Source organism: Pinus tabuliformis, chromosome 3_2 (genome assembly GCF_031772625.1).
Source record: "Pinus tabuliformis cultivar Carrire ecotype Pingquan chromosome 3_2, CPIR1, whole genome shotgun sequence".
NCBI lineage: Eukaryota > Viridiplantae > Streptophyta > Pinopsida > Pinales > Pinaceae > Pinus > Pinus tabuliformis.
In genome coordinates this window covers 645,207,048-645,225,033 of record NC_142302.1, presented here as the reverse complement: position 1 = coordinate 645,225,033, position 17,986 = coordinate 645,207,048, and positions in this window count along the sequence as shown.

Here is a 17,986-nt window from a genome sequence, read left to right as displayed (position 1 = left end):
TTGTGTTCCAGGAGTATCCAGTTTGAAAATTTATGAAACATGGTCCCTGGAGGAAGAGAGAGAAGGTCGTAGGCTTCTATAGGTTGGCGCCTACGTACTGGTAAACATATCGGCCAGTGCAAGAGCTAGGGGGTTGGAGCTCCCTTCTAGTAGCAGCTGGAAAACGAGTGAAGGTTGGAGCCTTCAGTAGGCTGGCGCCTACGTACTAGTAAATAGATTGGCTAGTACAAGAGCTAGGGGGTTGTAGCTCCCTTCCATTAGTAGCTAGAGAATGAGAGAAGGTTGTAATCTTTTGCAAGTGGCTGCCTGCATACTAGTATGAGTCTGCATCAATACAATATTGTAAACAGGTTTTTCTTATATTAAAAGGAAGACAACAACAGGTGGTTTTTGACCCGCATTGGGTTTCCACCTTATATCTTGGCATTCATGTGTGTTTCTTATGTGTGATGGTTTGTTATGATATTACTCACATGGTTACTCTTTATATGGTTAATGAAGTATTGATGCACTGATTAAAGATCAACATATGATTAAATAACTGAATCATAAGTTTTCTTGATATACGTTGGTTGCTTTAAACACAGCTGTGTGTACACGTGAGCTATCTTCACTGAAGTAGCGTATATGAATTTGAGTATGTAAAGAAAAAGATTATTGATTTGACTAATACTGATTCACCCCCCCTGCCCCTCTCAGTATTATTTCCAACAATTGGTATCATAGCAGGTCCTTTGGTAGAAGCTTGATCGCTTGAAGGAGATCCGTAGAAACAATGGGAAAGAAGATAAAGAAGAAAGCACCTCAGAAGAATAACATATCTCAAAGGAACGGTGAAAACACAATAGACAATTGGCTATTAGATGGAAGCAAGGATTCAGATTCCAAATCACCTCAAGATGAACAAGCAAATGAAGCATCAGAGAAAATCATAGATCAACAAGATCTATTTAAAAAAAGAGAGTGTGCCTTCAAAGATGAAGTTACCAAATTAAAATCTCAACTGGAGTGTGCCTTCAAAGTACGTCAAATGTTGCAGGATGAAGTGATATCATTAAAAAACAAGCAGAATGAAGAATTACCTCAACCAGTTAAAGAACAAGAAAATGAGATTCTCAAATTAAGGCAACAAGTGGAAGAAGGAAGAAAGGCTGAAGAAATCTTGAAGAAGAAACATAAGGAAAAAGAAGAACAACATCAGGTTGAGGTAAATATCTTAAAAAGTAAATTAGAAGAAAAAGATAAATTGTTACTATTTCAAGACAGTACTAAGATTTTGGATGATATTCTTAGTAGTCAAAGGTCTTTCGCTATCAAAACCGGTCTTGGTTTTTATGAATTTGTTGAAGATGAATCTAGATCATAGGGTGAGGCAAGGAACTCTAATGCAAAACCTGAAATTCTCAACAAGTAGATAAAGGTCAACCCCATCAAAAACCAAGGAAAGAAAGTCTTCAAAGAAAATCTTTTACCCCTAACTGTGGAAGTGATAGTCGGTTATTTTCTTAAATGAATAATGTTGAGTGTTATGTATGTTATAATCTTGGACATGTCGTAGTGAGATGCAGAAGTAGAATGGTTCAAGACCATCACACAGAAAGATCATCATGTTCCAGGTACTTTAAAGGATATTGTTTTTCTTGCAATATGTTTGGTCACAAAGCCATTGACTACTATAGAAGGAATATGAAACATGTAAGATGTTATGCATGTAACAAGCTTGGACATATAGCAAAGGAATGTAGGAGAAGATTTTGAGCACCATAACAAAAGGAGAAAACAACATCATAGTTGAAGATATGGAAGAAGAAGGAAGTATAGTCAGAAAAATGTGGCATGGCATAGTTTACAAATATAACAGACTTAAGGGGAGTTGAAAGTGTGAAATCTCATTGTTCTAAATATCATACGAAAATTTCATGAATACAAGTTGCGTATATATGCGAGTTCGAAGCTGCACAATCACGTATATGTGGTTTGAGGAAAATTGCAGTGGAAGATACTCAGAAAGACTGATTTGATATGATTCCGACAATTAAAAACTATCTTTTCTAACATAATGATAGATGACTACAATATGTGCATGTTATTTAGAATAGCTTTTGATCCTCACAAATTGTTGATAACTTGATGCATATTTTATTGATGATGATGCCTTGATACTTCTTACTGAGATATGCATGATAAGATATGATAGTGAACAGGTGGAATAGGTTCAGGAGGAGAACATGCTATGCTTCTAATAAAGCATTGTTGGCATTATGTTTAGAAGTCTTTGGTGCCTAATGATTCTTATCAATAGTGATGATGCTTATGTGACTAAAGTGTTTAAATGACACATCATGCTATGTTGTGGTTATAACTTGCCTATGATGATGATAATTTTATTGCTTGGGGTTACATAGTTGTTATTCAGATCAGATTTATGGGTGATTGTGGATGATTTTTGATGATACATGGTTGATATATTGAGGGATCTTGTGGAAAGATCATTCAATTCTTGATGATGATGTTATGGTCATAGATATGACTATGGTGTTTTCACATGCATATGATATGATGTGAATGATTTTACTACTTGGAGATATGACATATGTTTAGTTGATTCATGGAAGGTTATGATAAGGCTCTTTATACTAAGGAAATGAAGCAAGTTGATCTTGATGAGGTCAAGAGGATGAGTTGATACCTATATGCGGCATACTTTTTCACAGGCTGATTATATTTACATTGAAGAGATGATGGACATATATAGGTTTTTGATGTTGCTGACAGATGCTTATGGTGCAGATCATATATGGTGTATGATAGTTGCTAATGACTATCATGGTCTTGTTCAGGTCTTTGGTCTAAATTTCATGTATATCTTCTAAATACCCATGAGTCATATGATGTAATTTGTACACCCACTTTTCATGGGAAGGATGATGTAATAATTTCTATTTCAGTCATGTATAAGCATTTGGTATATCCCCACTTGGTTGGGAGATGGATGTATGTATGAGTCATTGGTGATAGGAAGGTCATTGGTGATGTATGTCTAGAGTCATGTTATTCTTTTGAAAAATATTTTTGCAGACTCTGCATGTGCTCATGGAGAGCATGGATGGATTGGTATATCTTAGCATGTACAAAAGGGGAGCTCAATCAGATATTTCATCATGTACTCAGGGGGAGTATGGACAACATAATGTATATCAAAGGGAGAGAATATCTTGGTCCGCCCTTTGCCCTTGATGTCAAATGGGGAGAGTGTCTTGGTGTTGTTGTTGCCATCAAGTACAAAGGGGGAGATTGTTGGCATTATGATGTATGTGTTGTACTTGATGGAAACCCACTTGTAGCAGAACAACTCACTTGTACATGGTAACTAGATGAAGAGATATCATATGTGACAGAATGCATGACAATAGTGTTTACAAATGTGATGAAATGTAGAGTAGCTTCAAGGAATCAGTTCAGAAGACAACTCACTCAGATGACAGTTCTCAGTGCAGTAGATTAACAAGAAAAGAATTACAGATCAGACTACAGAGAATGAAGAAAGAGAGGTATACGCAGGTTCACCTTAACCAAGCTGCGTATACACGTAGGTTCACCGAACACAAGTAGCGTATACATACACATGCACGTTCATAGAAGGAAAATCGCATATATGTTGGCAAACAAAGTTTCTGGTCCAAGGTAATGGTATTTTGATCCATGGTATTGGTCCAAGGTATTTGGTCCGAGGTATTGACCATAAATATTTGGTCCAAGGTATTGGTCCTCAGTGGTTTTGGTCCATGGTATTGAGAAATACCTAAAACTATAAAAGGAGGAAAAGATCACTAGGCCAGTGTGTGCAAGTATTGAATATCTAATGAAGTGTGACATCCAGTATGCAGGTTATGGGTTTGTGATGCTTTGCTTGATATGAACTAAGGATGCACCTATGTCGATGATGATGGATGATGGATCAGGATCTTAAGGCTTGGAATGTTTTATCATTATGTAGTTTGATCATGGATAGACTAGATCTGAATACTGATGCATGTTTTATTATGCAAAAGTTATGATCTGGGTATGACTGGGTTCTGAAATAGCTATGAAGTTTTTAAGTTAGTATTTTCATATTTGTACACGGGTTCGCTTTGGTAAAAGCGCGTATACACGCTGGTTCAGCTCATCAAAGTAGTTTATACATTATGAAATATGATATCTAAATTTGCAGTTGGTTCTAGTGGTTGTTGCAAAGTTCTAGGTTCTGCTCTGTGTTCTGGTGACTGTTTTTTGATGACAGGCCTTCACTGATTCAGTTGTGGGTGATTCAAAGATTGATGACTGAGTATTCAATGATTGGTTAATTCAATGGTTGTATTGCATTGGTGATTTATTTGAGCTTCAATGTTGTTGATGGGCCTAGTATGAAAATTGGATGAAACATGTCCTTCAGATTATGGTGTTTCATTCTAGGAGTATCCAGTTTGAAAATTTATGAAACGTGGTCCCTGGAGGAAGAGAGAGAGAAGGTCGTAGACTTCTATAGTTCGACACCTAAGTACTGGTAAACATATCGGCTATGTTGGAAATAATACTGAGAGGGGGGGTGAATCAGTATTATCAGATCAATCAAACTTTTCAATGCTCAGAAACATATACGCTACTTCAGTTAGGTGAACCAGCGTGTACACGCTACTGTGGTTAAGTAAAACAGCGTATAAGAAGAAAACTCATAATTTAGTTAGCTTATTCTTCAGTTAAGTTCATCAGGACATTATTCACCACATTAACAGTAAGCAGGTGCAGTATAACAGAACAGATCAAAAACCACACACATGAACACCAAGATATAAGGTGGAAACCCAATGTGGGTGAAAACCACCTGCTGCAAGTTGTCTCTATCTTTCTTTAATATGAAACTTCAGTTTACAATCTTTTGTACTGGTGCAGCCTTATACCAGTACGCAGGCTACAACCTGCAGAAGGCTACAACCTTCTCTCGTTCTCCAAACTTCCTTGGAAGGGAGCTCCAACCCCCTTTGCTCTTGTACTAGCCAAGATACTAGTACGTAGGTGCTGACCTACAATCTTCCTTCTTTCAGGTATCACTTTTCATACATTTTCAGACTTGGATATTCCTGAAGCACAACATTACAATCTGAAGACCACAATTCATTCAATTTCCACAACAGATCATTGAAGCATAAAACAACCAAACTTTGAATCACTGAACCACTGAACCCTGTCAATCACCAGTTACCAGAACACAGAGCAGACTACAGAACTCTGCAATAACAGTCAGACCCCACTGTAAACCCAAAATCAAGCTTCAAAAGATATACGCTACTTCAATGAGCAAAACCCGCGTATACACGCGCTTTTACCGAAGCCAACCTGCGTACAGATCTAAAAATAAACTTTCTCAATTTGCAGCTGTACCAGACATTAGTTAGACCCAGAACATAACATTGCGACAATATGCAGATCTAGAAATACGCATAATCAACCATATCATGATAGTGCATTTCAAACCATTAGATCCCGATCTATCCTTAGATCTAGTCTTCCATCAACCGATGTGATCTCTCCTTGGCTTAGATCAAGCAACCCAGAACCTGCATATCAGATCTCTTTCTCTCTTAGATATTCAAGCCTTGTCGAAAGATGATTTTGCCTAATGATCTTCTTCTCCTTATATAGCCTTAGGCCTTGCTCAATACCAAGAGCCAAAACCATAGTAACACAATACCATCAACTTTAAAACTAGGGATCGACACGCCCGTCGAGACATAATGGTCCGAAATCATAGGCACAACTTCCAAGGACTAACCACCATGGACCAAAGGAACCTTTCCACATACACGCGCTTTTTCTGAATCGAACTAGCGTGTACACGCGACTTGGGCTTAACGAAACGGCGTGTATGAGCTTCCTTGGCATGCTGTACTGAGATCTGTCTTCTGATTAAGTTGCCATCACCTGTACCAACCTCTGAGTGAGTTGCCATCAAGGACAACACTTGAATCATAATGCCAACAATCTCCCCCTTTGGACTTGATGGCAACCACCACACCAAGTCACTCTCCCCCTTTGACATCAAGGGCAAAGGGCTGTGCTCCCCCTGAGGACATGCTGATACCTCTGCTTGGCTGTGCTGACTCGTGCTCCCCCTGACAGTAGGCCAGATCTGCAAAAGATGTTCTTCAACAAGAACCAAGACTTATACACCATAAGGGACCTTCCTATCACCAAAAGACTCAATACATACATCCATACTCCCTACCAAGAGGGGACATATCAGAAACAACCAATTATATTACAGCATTCATCCCAGGCATAGTGGGGAAACCAACATAGGCCGTTACATGACCTTGACACCATAAAAGAGATATGACAAGAGAGATACATGACATAGAGACAACAGATCTAGACCAAGACTTAGGAAAGGCACCAGCAGCATCTGATAAACATCTTGTTAGATCAGCAACCAGGATTTCTTTCTGAGCTCCTTCTCCTGAAACCAACAACCAAAACATCTGAATGCCAACAATGCTTTATGAGACTTTTAAGCTGCTCCCCCTGAACCTGTGCCTGTTGCACTCCCTGAAACTGTGCCTGAAGAATTCTGACATTCCCATTGCTGTTCAGAACTCCAGAGATTTCCCTTGCTGTTCAGAACTTCATATACGCGATTTATCCTGTATAAAACAGCGTATGTACGCGGATATTCTTTCTGCAACAAGCGTCCAGCATACACGCGACTTACCCATCATGAATCCGCGTGTATACGCGCATATCCCTTCCGTAACCTGCGTATACCAACTTTTCTGTAGAACAAACAAACTTCAACAACAGGATGAAGCATCAACTACTCCCAGCTTTTGTCTGAGATATTCAAAAGTTTCCCTGGGCAGTGGTTTTGTGAGAATATCAGCAACTTGCTCCTTAGAAGGAACATACTCCAACTTGACCTTCTGCTCAAGCACTTGTTCCCGAAGAAAATGGTACTTGATTGGTATGTGCTTGGTCTTTGAGTGCATGACTGGATTCTTTGAAATGCTGATTGCACTTGTATTATCACATAAGATAGAGACAGGTGGAGTGCAAGTGATTTGAAAGTCCTGCAAGGTCTGCATCATCCAAAGAAGTTGTGTGCAACAAGATGCTGCAGCCACATATTCTGCTTCAGCTGTAGATAAGGCAATCGAACTTTGTTTCTTGCTGAACCAAGATACTAATCTGGAACCCATGAAGAAAGCACCTCCACTTGTGCTTTTCCTATCATCCACACTTCCAGCCCAATCTGCATCTGTGTAAGCATGAAGAGTGAGATCTGTATTTCTAGGATACCATAAGCCATAGTTTTGGGTCCCTTGAAGATATTTGAAGATTCTTTTGACTGCCTGAAGATGAGTTTCCTTTGGGTTGGCTTGAAATCTTCCAACCATTCCTACTGCATGTGTAATATCTGGTCGAGTACCTGTCAAATAAAGCAAACTCCCAATCATGGATCTATAAGTGGGTTGGTGAACTGCTGCTGATTCATCATTTGCACTGAGGCTGCATCCTGTAACCATGGGTGTACATACTGGCTTTGACTCTTCCATGCCATACTTCTTCAAGATCTGCTTGAGGTATTTGGTTTGAGACAAGAAGATACCTCCTTCATTTTGTTGGATTTGCAATCCAAGAAAATATGTCAATTCTCCAAGAAGTGACATTTCGAATTCTTTCTGCATAACCAAGGCAAAGTTTTGACTCATAGTCTCTTCATTGCTGCCAAAAATAATATCATCTACATAAACAACAAGAATTAGCAATTTGTTATTTTCAACTTTTATATAGAGATTGCTATCTGCTGATCCTTTTGAAAAGCCTTGTTGGTGAAGATATTTGTCCAACCGATAGTACCAAGCCCTTGGAGCTTGTTTGAGCCCATAGAGTGCCTTTTTCAATCTGCATACAAGGTTTGGATCATTCCCAAGAATGAACCCATCTGGCTGCTCAATATATACTTCTTCTTCTAAGTCTCCATTCAGGAAGGCTGATTTCACGTCCATTTGAAATACCTTGAAGTTTTGAAAGCTTGAGAGAGCAAGGAACATTCGGATGGCCTCTAGTCTTGCCACAGGAGCAAAGGTCTCTTCAAAATCTATTCCTTCTTGCTGTGCATACCCTTTACAAACAAGTCTGGCCTTGTTTCTAATTACTTCTCCATTTTCATTTAACTTATTCTTGAAGACCCATTTTGTTCCTATTACATTCTTATCTTTTGGTCTAGGAACTAATTCCCAAGTGTTGTTCCTTTCGATTTGCTCAAGTTCTTCATCCATTGCTTTGACCCAACATTCATCTTTGCATGCTTCTTTCACATTTTGTGGTTCAATGGAGGAGAGTAGAGCCAAGTAGCTTGAAGCTTCTGCAAGTGTCCTTCTTGTTTGTACTCCTGCTTCTTTCTGCCCCACAATCTGAGTTTCTGGATGATTCTTTTGGACATATCTGGATGGAGTCTTCTCTTCTATTCTTGTCTGCTCCTCTGGTTCTTCTTGAGATTCTTCTTCTTCTTGAGGTTCTTCTTCTTCATCATTTCGCCTTTGAGAGTAACCTTCATCTTCTTCAATGTCTTCATGATGAACTTGCCTAGGAATATATCCCTTCTCATCAACCACTATATCAATACTGTCAACAATTCTGCCAAGTCTTTTATTGTAGCACTTGTATGCTTTGCTATGTGGAGAATAACCAAGAAGAATGCCCTCATCTGCTCTAGGTTCAAGTTTGCCAAGTTGCTCATCAGTATTCTTAATATAACATTTGCTCCCAAAGATTTTGAAATGCTTCACGGAAGGAGTTTTACCACTCCAAAGCTCATGAGGTGTTTGAGTGCTGTTTACTCGGACATTTGTTTTGTTAAGAATAATAACAGCAGCATGTGCAGCTTCACCCCAGAAGGTTGCAGGAGTACCTGATTCATCGAGCATAGCACGAGCCATTTGTTGGATAGTTCTGTTCATTCTTTCCACAACCCCATTTTGCTGAGGAGTTCTAGCTGTAGAGAATTCTCTTCTTATCCCATGTTCATCGCAGAAATCGAAAAATTCATTTGATGTGAACTCCCCACCTCTGTCAGATCTGAGGCACTTAATTTTGTGTCCTGATTCATTTTCAGCCAATGCTTTGAAGGATTTGAATTTTTCGAATGCTTCATCTTTGTGCTTCATAAGCCCTAACCAAACAAACCTTGAGAAATCATCAATGAATAATATCAGATATTCTTCTCCTCGAGGTGTCCTTTTCCTAAATGGACCACATACATCTGTATGGACTAGCTCAAGAGGCAAGCTAGCTGATCCTTCCTTCTCTGGAAAGTTAGTTCTGGTTTGCTTTCCAAACTGACAAGATTTGCATATGGTGTTGTCTGGAATTTTGATATCTGGAAGATCGCGAACTGCCTGATATTTGCATGCTTTCCTTATTTGTGAGAAGCTTAGATGTCCCAACCTTCGATGCCATAACCAGTGCTCTTCATCCTTGCTAAGATAGCATTGTTGTTGTCCTTCTTCAAATATGTACAGATTATTTGGAGTTCTTTTGCCTTTGAGAACTGTTTTACCTGTATCAAGATCACGAACAAGACATCCATTCGATCTGAAAATAACCTCGGTTTTTTGATCACACATCTGGCTGACACTTAGAAGATTATGCTTCAATCCATCAACATACAAAACATTTCCAGCCTTGACCTTTTCTTTCAAAGGAGCAATACCTTTTCCTTTTATAGTTGCAGGAGTATCATTTCCAAAAGAAACTTTCTTTCCCTTTTCTAAAGTAGAATAAGATTCAAGTTTTTCTTTATCACCTGTCATATGTTTCGAACATCCACTGTCAATGTACCATAGATTTTCCTGTCCTTCTGCATAAAATGCTATCCCACATCTTTCTGTTTGAGGTTCCTTTATTCTCCATGTTTTGGTGCTTGTGGCTTGTTCCTTTTTCTCCTGAAACCTGCTCCTGCATTCAGAGTCTTTATGACCAAAATTATTGCAAATAGAACATTCAACTTCATTTTCAAGAACCGAAAAGTTGTTATAGGTCCTTTTTGTAATCCCTGTCATACTTCTTTGTTTTTGAGCTTCCCTAGTCATGATTGTTTTATATGCAACACATTGAGCTGCTTTGTGACCAAAGTTATGGCAAGAAAAGCATTGTCCATTGAAGAAGCTTCTGCGGTTATTGAATCTACCAGCCAACTGATTGTAATTTCTATTTTCATCTATTCTTGAGCCAAACTGAGAAGATTTTACCTGTGGTTGGTTGTAGCTTTTGTTCATCCTTAAGGAGGATTGTCCCTGATAGTTTCTGTTTGTAATTCGTCCCTGCTTTACCTGATTATCTTCATTGTTCTTCTGCTCATTTCTTCTTGCTGCATCAAGATAACTTTTTGAGGTGGATGCTTGAGAGGTTTCTCCATTATAGCCCAAACCTGTCTTGTTTAGAGGAGACCGCTGCACATTGATAATCTCATCCAAAGTTTCAGATCCTTTGACAAACTTAAGATTAATAGCTTTTGTTTTCTCAATTTCTTTTCTGAGACCAACAATTTCACCTTCTAGTTTTTCAAGATGTTTTTCCTTTTCATCAATTTGAAATTGCAAAGTATCAATGATCACATTCTTTTCTTCTATGCATCTCTTGAGTCTAGTAATTTCATTATAGAGATTATCCACATCTACAGCATCCTCATAATCATCATCTTCAAATGCCATTAACAGCTTATATTTATTACCTTGTTCATCTTCATCACTGTTTGATAAGCCATCACTATCTTCATGGGTGTAGTAGCTTTTCTTATTTGCACTTTGTTTCTTGTTCCATCTAGCAGGTTCTTTTCCTTTATCCTTATAAGGACATTTTGCAGCATAATGACCTACTCTTCCACAAGCAAAGCATTTGAAAGGTAGCTTACCTCTGAACCTTCCAGAACCCCTTTGAAGATTTCTGACAAAATTTGATTCTTCTTCCTCTTCTTCTGGAACATGGCTTGCTTCATAGTAATCTTCTTTTCCTGATGCCTTAAAAGCAGCTTCCCTTCTGTCAGATGGACCTCCCTTTCTCATTTCATAAGCAGTTAGAATTCCATGTAGCTGAGACATAGTGAGAACACGGAGATTTTCTTTTTCTTCTATTGCAGATACTTTAGATTCAAACTTGGGGGATAATGATCTTAGAATCTTTTGAACTACTATAGTCTCTTTTATTTCTTCACCCAAATTTTTCATACAATTAACAATCTCATCTACCCGAAGAAAATAATTAGCCACACTTTCATCATTATACATCTTGAGAGTCTCATATTGAATCCTGAGAGTTTGAAGTTTAGCTTGCTTTACCTGTTCATCTCCTTCATAGCTAGTGATCATTTTGTCCCATATCTCTTTTGCTGATTTGAAGTGCATGACCTTCATGAATTCTGTTTGAGATATACTTCCTAATAGAGTACTGACTGCTTTTGCATTTGTTTCATACTGCTTTTTCTCAGCTGGATCTGTAGGAGTAGCTGAAGGAAAAGCATAGCCTGTTTCTACAATGTTCCAAACTTCTGTACCAAGAGATTGAAGATATGCAGTAACTCTTACCTTCCAATAATTGAAATTTGTCCCATCAAAAACCGGTGGCCTGATTGATGCTTCTTTCTCGTAGTTGCTCATGATGAATGATCTACCTTCAAGCGATCAAGCTTCTCTGAAGGACCTGCTCTGATACCAATTGTTGGAAATAATACTGAGAGGGGGGGTGAATCAGTATTATCAGATCAATCAAACTTTTCAATGCTCAGAAACATATACGCTACTTCAGTTAAGTGAACCAGCGTGTACACGCTACTGTGACTAAGTAAAACAGCGTATAAGAAGAAAACTCATAATTTAGTTAGCTTATTCTTCAGTTAAGTGCATCAGGACATTATTCACCACATTAACAGTAAACAGGTGCAGTATAACAGAACAGATCAAAAACCACACACATGAACACCAAGATATAAGGTGGAAACCCAATGTGGGTGAAAACCACCTGCTGCAAGTTGTCTCTATCTTTCTTTAATATGAAACTTCAGTTTACAATCTTTTGTACTGGTGCAGCCTTATACCAGTACGCAGGCTACAACCTGCAGAAGGCTACAACCTTCTCTCGTTCTCCAAACTTCCTTGGAAGGGAGCTCCAACCCCCTTTGCTCTTGTACTAGCCAAGATACTAGTACGTAGGTGCTGACCTACAATCTTCCTTCTTTCAGGTATCACTTTTCATACATTTTCAGACTTGGATATTCCTGAAGCACAACATTACAATCTGAAGACCACAATTCATTCAATTTCCACAACAGATCATTGAAGCATAAAACAACCAAACTTTGAATCACTGAACCACTGAACCCTGTCAATCACCAGTTACCAGAACACAGAGCAGACTACAGAACTCTGCAATAACAGTCAGACCCCACTGTAAACCCAAAATCAAGCTTCAAAAGATATACGCTACTTCAATGAGCAAAACCCGCGTATACACGCGCTTTTACCGAAGCCAACCTGCGTACAGATCTAAAAATAAACTTTCTCAATTTGCAGCTGTACCAGACATTAGTTAGACCCAAAACGTAACATTGCGACAATATGCAGATCTAGAAATACGCATAATCAACCATATCATGATAGTGCATTTCAAACCATTAGATCCCGATCTATCCTTAGATCTAGTCTTCCATCAACCGATGTGATCTCTCCTTGGCTTAGATCAAGCAACCCAGAACCTGCATATCAGATCTCTTTCTCTCTTAGATATTCAAGCCTTGTCGAAAGATGATATTGCCTAATGATCTTCTTCTCCTTATATAGCCTTAGGCCTTTCTCAATACCAAGAGCCAAAACCATAGTAACACAATACCATCAACTTTAAAACTAGGGATCGACACGCCCGTCGAGACATAATGGTCCGAAATCATAGGCACAACTTCCAAGGACTAACCACCATGGACCAAAGGAACCTTTCCACATACACGCGCTTTTTCTGAATCGAACTAGCGTGTACACGCGACTTGGGCTTAACGAAACGGCGTGTATGAGCTTCCTTGGCATGCTGTACTGAGATCTGTCTTCTGATTAAGTTGCCATCACCTGTACCAACCTCTGAGTGAGTTGCCATCAAGGACAACACTTGAATCATAATGCCAACAGGCTAGTACAAGATCCAGGAGGTTGGAGCTCCCTTCCAGTAGTAACTGGAAAACGAGTGAAGGTTGGATCCTTCAGTAGGCCGGCACCTACATACTAGTAAACAAATCAGCTAGTACAAGAGCTAGGGGGTTGTAGCTCCATTCCAGTAGTAGATGGAGAATGAGAGAAGGTTGTAGCATTCTACATGTGGGTCTTTGCATACTGGTGTGAGTCTACACCAGTACATGATTGTAAACAGGTTTTTCGTATATTAAAAGGAAGACAACAACAGGTGGTTTTTGTCCTGCATTGGGTTTCCACCTTATATCTTGGTGTTCATGTGTGTTTCTTATGTGTGATAGTTTGTTATGATATTACTGCACATGGTTACTGTTTCTATGGTTAATGAAGTATTGATGCATAGACTAAAGATCAACTTATGATGAATTAACTAAGTTGTAAGTTTGCTTGAAATATGGTGGTTTCTTTAAACACAGCTGTGTGTACACGTGAGTTACCTTCACTGAAGTAGCATATATGAATTTGAGTATGAAAAGAAAAAGATTATTGATTTGATTAATACTGATTCACGCCCCCTCTCAGTATTATTTCCAACAATAGGGTATGATATATTTGAAAATCCCTCTATAATACTCCTATAGTATCCAGTAGTAGCCGTAAATGAACTCACATTAGAAACATATTTGGGAACCTGTGAATCCAGGATTTCCTTGAGATTTATGGATCCACTTTAATTCTAGCTTCCGATATTACATGCCCTAGGTATTGAATTTTCCTCTCATAAAAGGTGCACTGCTAAATTTATCATATAATTGATGCACCCTAAGTTTTTGTAATACTTGTCTTAAATGTTGCTCATGTTCTATCCCATATTTAAAATATACCAAAACATCATCTATGAAGATTGGAACAAATTGTCCAAGGTTCATACTAAATATGGTGTTCATTAAGAAAATGAAAGTGAGAGGTGCATTAGTAAGTCCAAATGGTAACAACACAAAATCATATTGTTTGTACATGTTTCTAAAATTCATCTTATGAATATCGTCATCATTAACTCTAATCTATGGTATCCTGATTAGAGGTCTATTTTAAGAATAACCTTTACACCTCTCACATGATCAAATTAATCATCTGTTTCGGGAAAATGGTACTCATTTTTAATTTTAATTTTATTAAGTTATATTAAATACAAATTTTGCATGTATCATTCTTTTTCTGCTAAAAAAAATAAAGGTGCTCCCCACGATAACACACTAGGTCGAATATACTTATTTTCTAACATTTCTTGAAGTTACATTTTTAACTCAAATATGCTCATTCTGTAAGGTGCATTAGAACATGAAATTGATCTAGGCATTAATATATGGTAAAATATATGTCTCTTTGAAGGAAGTCCCAAAATTTCTTCAGGAAAAACACCCTCATATTCTTTGAGAACTGCATAGTCCTCCAAAGTTGTTTTCTCCTTTTAAGTTGACAAATCCAGAATTTGTATTGCATATTTTGGACACCATATTATTATACACTTCTTTAATTATATTGTTATTATCTCTCTAATGGTCACTAGTCTAGGAATACTTTTAGCCACTCTAGCCTTTCCTTCATCATGTTCACAGGTGAAAGTTTTCTCTAAGAAATTTATGATGACAATATGCATTTCCAACAAGTCCATCCCACTAATAATATTATAAGATACCAAAGGAATTACATTTAAAGTAGCTTTATTGTCCATATCACGTATAACTAAGGAGAAATTTGGTAGTAGCTTAGTAAATTTCCTTTTAACCTCTGTGTGATCCAGATTTAAATAGGAACACAACAAAATATAGAGATAACCATATACACAAAGATGCAGCGGAAATAATACTTCATTTCATTAATGGAAAATACTGAAATATGCTTACAACCAGAAATGGAAAGAAACCAGCTAGGGCGATGGTAGCTTATCTCTAAGAAGAGATGTGGTGGCTACATGCCTTCAAACTATCTTACAATGAGGCTCGAAGGCCTATTTATTGTTGAGAAACAATGGAAAACCCTTAACATTCCAAAATCTAACCCTAGAAGGTGAAACACCAAATTGTGGGCCCCGTTTGGGTAAATTGGTAAATCAATTTCCTGGGGTCGTAACTTTGGCATACGATCTCCGTTTGACATGTACAATAGCTCATTAGAAAGATCTATCCAAGCACTACAACTTCGGGAGGAAACATAGGTCCATGGACCCACGTTGCCCCAGATCTAAAAAAAAAAACGCCGTTTAGGGCCTCGAAACGACTCCGGAAGTTCAGTACCCGAAAAACTGCTAAAAATAGTAAACTATGCTATAATTAAGGAAACAAAAAAACTGAAAGAGACAATTGTGGGGGTCCAAATGGGATAGGTGGGTGGCCACAGAAATCCACTTGGATCATTCCTCCCCCCTTAGGAAGCAATGGTCCCCATTGCGTTGAGTTCCTCCCTGAGATGAGGAAGCTTCTGCTGAGCTGGGTCTCTGGTGAGCTGTTCTGCAATCTCTGATGTGTCCAGAAATGGTGAGGAGCATGGTCGGCGATGGTCCACATTGAACTCTCGGTGCAAGCGAAGGAATGGAGGAATGCTGTGCTTCAAAGCATTGTTTCCCGTAGCCTTGTTACTGGTGTAAGGACCATGTCGAAGTGGTCTGAGTTTCTGATGGGTTCTAGTAAGGCATTCTTTCTGCAGATGTAACCAAACTTTGTTGCCCACATGAAACTTGTGTGGTACCCCTGTGGGTGAGGAGAAGTTGTTCCTGTGTTCTGTCATGACCGTATCCCTTTGATGCTACTGCTGTGTGGAGGAATCCTTTGCAGGGGTCATGGATGTAGCAACGATCTTCCCCTTTCTTTGGGAGCGAACCAAACTGATGAATTTCTTGGTCTGGGAGATGAGCTTGCTGCCTTTCTTAGAGGTGATCAAAGATGTGGCGGTAGGTGGGGCTACCTCTGGTATCTTGTATAATGAATTATTCAAAGAAATAATGATAGCACGAGGCCTGGACTCATACACAACATGTCGCCTCCACAAGTATGGCTGGCCTAGTAATACATCACAAACATCCAGAGGTGTAACATCACAAAATACCTCATCTGTGAATGGTTTGATGCTGTAGGGAAGGTGGCATTGCTGGCGAACTTTTAGATCTCGTTCTTCATGAAGCCACCCGATATTGTACGGCTGCGAGTGCGGTGTAGTCGGTAGGCCCAACCGCTTCATGACCTCTGCTAAAATGAGGTTCTTTTGGCTACCACTGTCGACAATGAATTGCAGTGGCGAACCATTCACCCACATCTGTGAGTGGAAAAGACGCTCCCCCTCTTCTGGATCTGTAGGTTCATTCTTTTGGATCTTGGCAGTGGCAACAATGGCGCTAGGATCTGCATCAATGATCTGCTTCCCTTTGCCATTCCCCTTGTCAGGTTTTGGCTCAGGGTCAGAACATGCATCTGATTTGGAAGCCTTCAACTCGGCCACCAGCGACTGCTTGGTCCGACACTCACTTGTGTTATGAGTGGGACTCTTGTGGAACTCACACCACTTTCCTGTGTCCTTCTTCGGCTTCGTGGTATTGTTGTTTTCTTGCGGCTTCGACGTGTTGTCTTGGGTCACCCCGCCTTGGCTTTGTCCTTTAGGCTTCGGATTTGCAGATCCAAAGTCTCGCTTCTTCTGTTTGAACATTTTATCGATTTTGACAACGTATCAGTATGCTGTGTCAAGTGAGGAGATGTTCAAGAACCCCATCTCTTCCTGGATGTATCTGTGTAGGCAACTGTGGTATTTGAGTACTAGATGCAGCTCAGAATCTTTGATACCCAACTGTGTGCGAAGGGTATGAAAAATGTTTATAAACTCCGACACATCTTGGTCTCGTCCCTGCCGCAATGTGGTCCATTTGATGTATTTGTCCTTATAGCTTCCGACAGGGTAGTACTGCTCCTTGATAGCATCCTGGAAGTCATTCCAAGTGGGTGAGGCTGAAAATAGTGAGCCTGTACTTTCATCCTTCTGCTCGCAGTAGGTTTCCCACCAGTCCTTGAAGTGGGGGGCTGCTTTGAGAAGAGTGAAAACAATATTTTCCCGACTTGAAAATTCATGAACAGAAAAATACCCATCTAGCAGATTTAACCATTTATCTATGGCATCTGCATCTATTTGACCCTCGAAGATGGGGATTTCAAAATTAACTTGTACCTTAAATGGTGTGGCATTTCCAGAGTAGTTGTTGGAAGCCGATGCGTCCCCTCTGGGTAGTCGCTAAAGGATCTGCACAAAGCTATCCATCATCGTGTTCCTTTGTCGCTCGAGCGCTTCTTCGAGCAAGATTATAATAGGATCTCCTGCCCCCTCGTCTTTCTTCTCATCCGCCATGGGAGGCCGTCGGGATTTGCGAGGCTGGTCTTGCAAAGGTTTGACCAGTTCAAGCCCTAACTCCTTATATCTCGACCTCGTTGGGGACATGCAAAGAAAAACAAAGAAAAAGCAGACCGCTCTGATACCACTGATCCATATTTAAATAGGAACGCAACAAAATATAGAGATAACCATATACACAAACATGCAACGGAAATAATACTTCATTTCATTAATGGAAAATACTGAAATATGCTTACAACCAGAAATGGAAAGAAACCAGCTAGGGCGATGGTAGCTTATCTCTGAGAAGAGATGTGGTGGCTACATGCCTCACAATGAGGCTCGAAGGCCTATTTATTGTTGAGAAACAATGGAAAACACTTAACATTCTGAAATCTAACCCT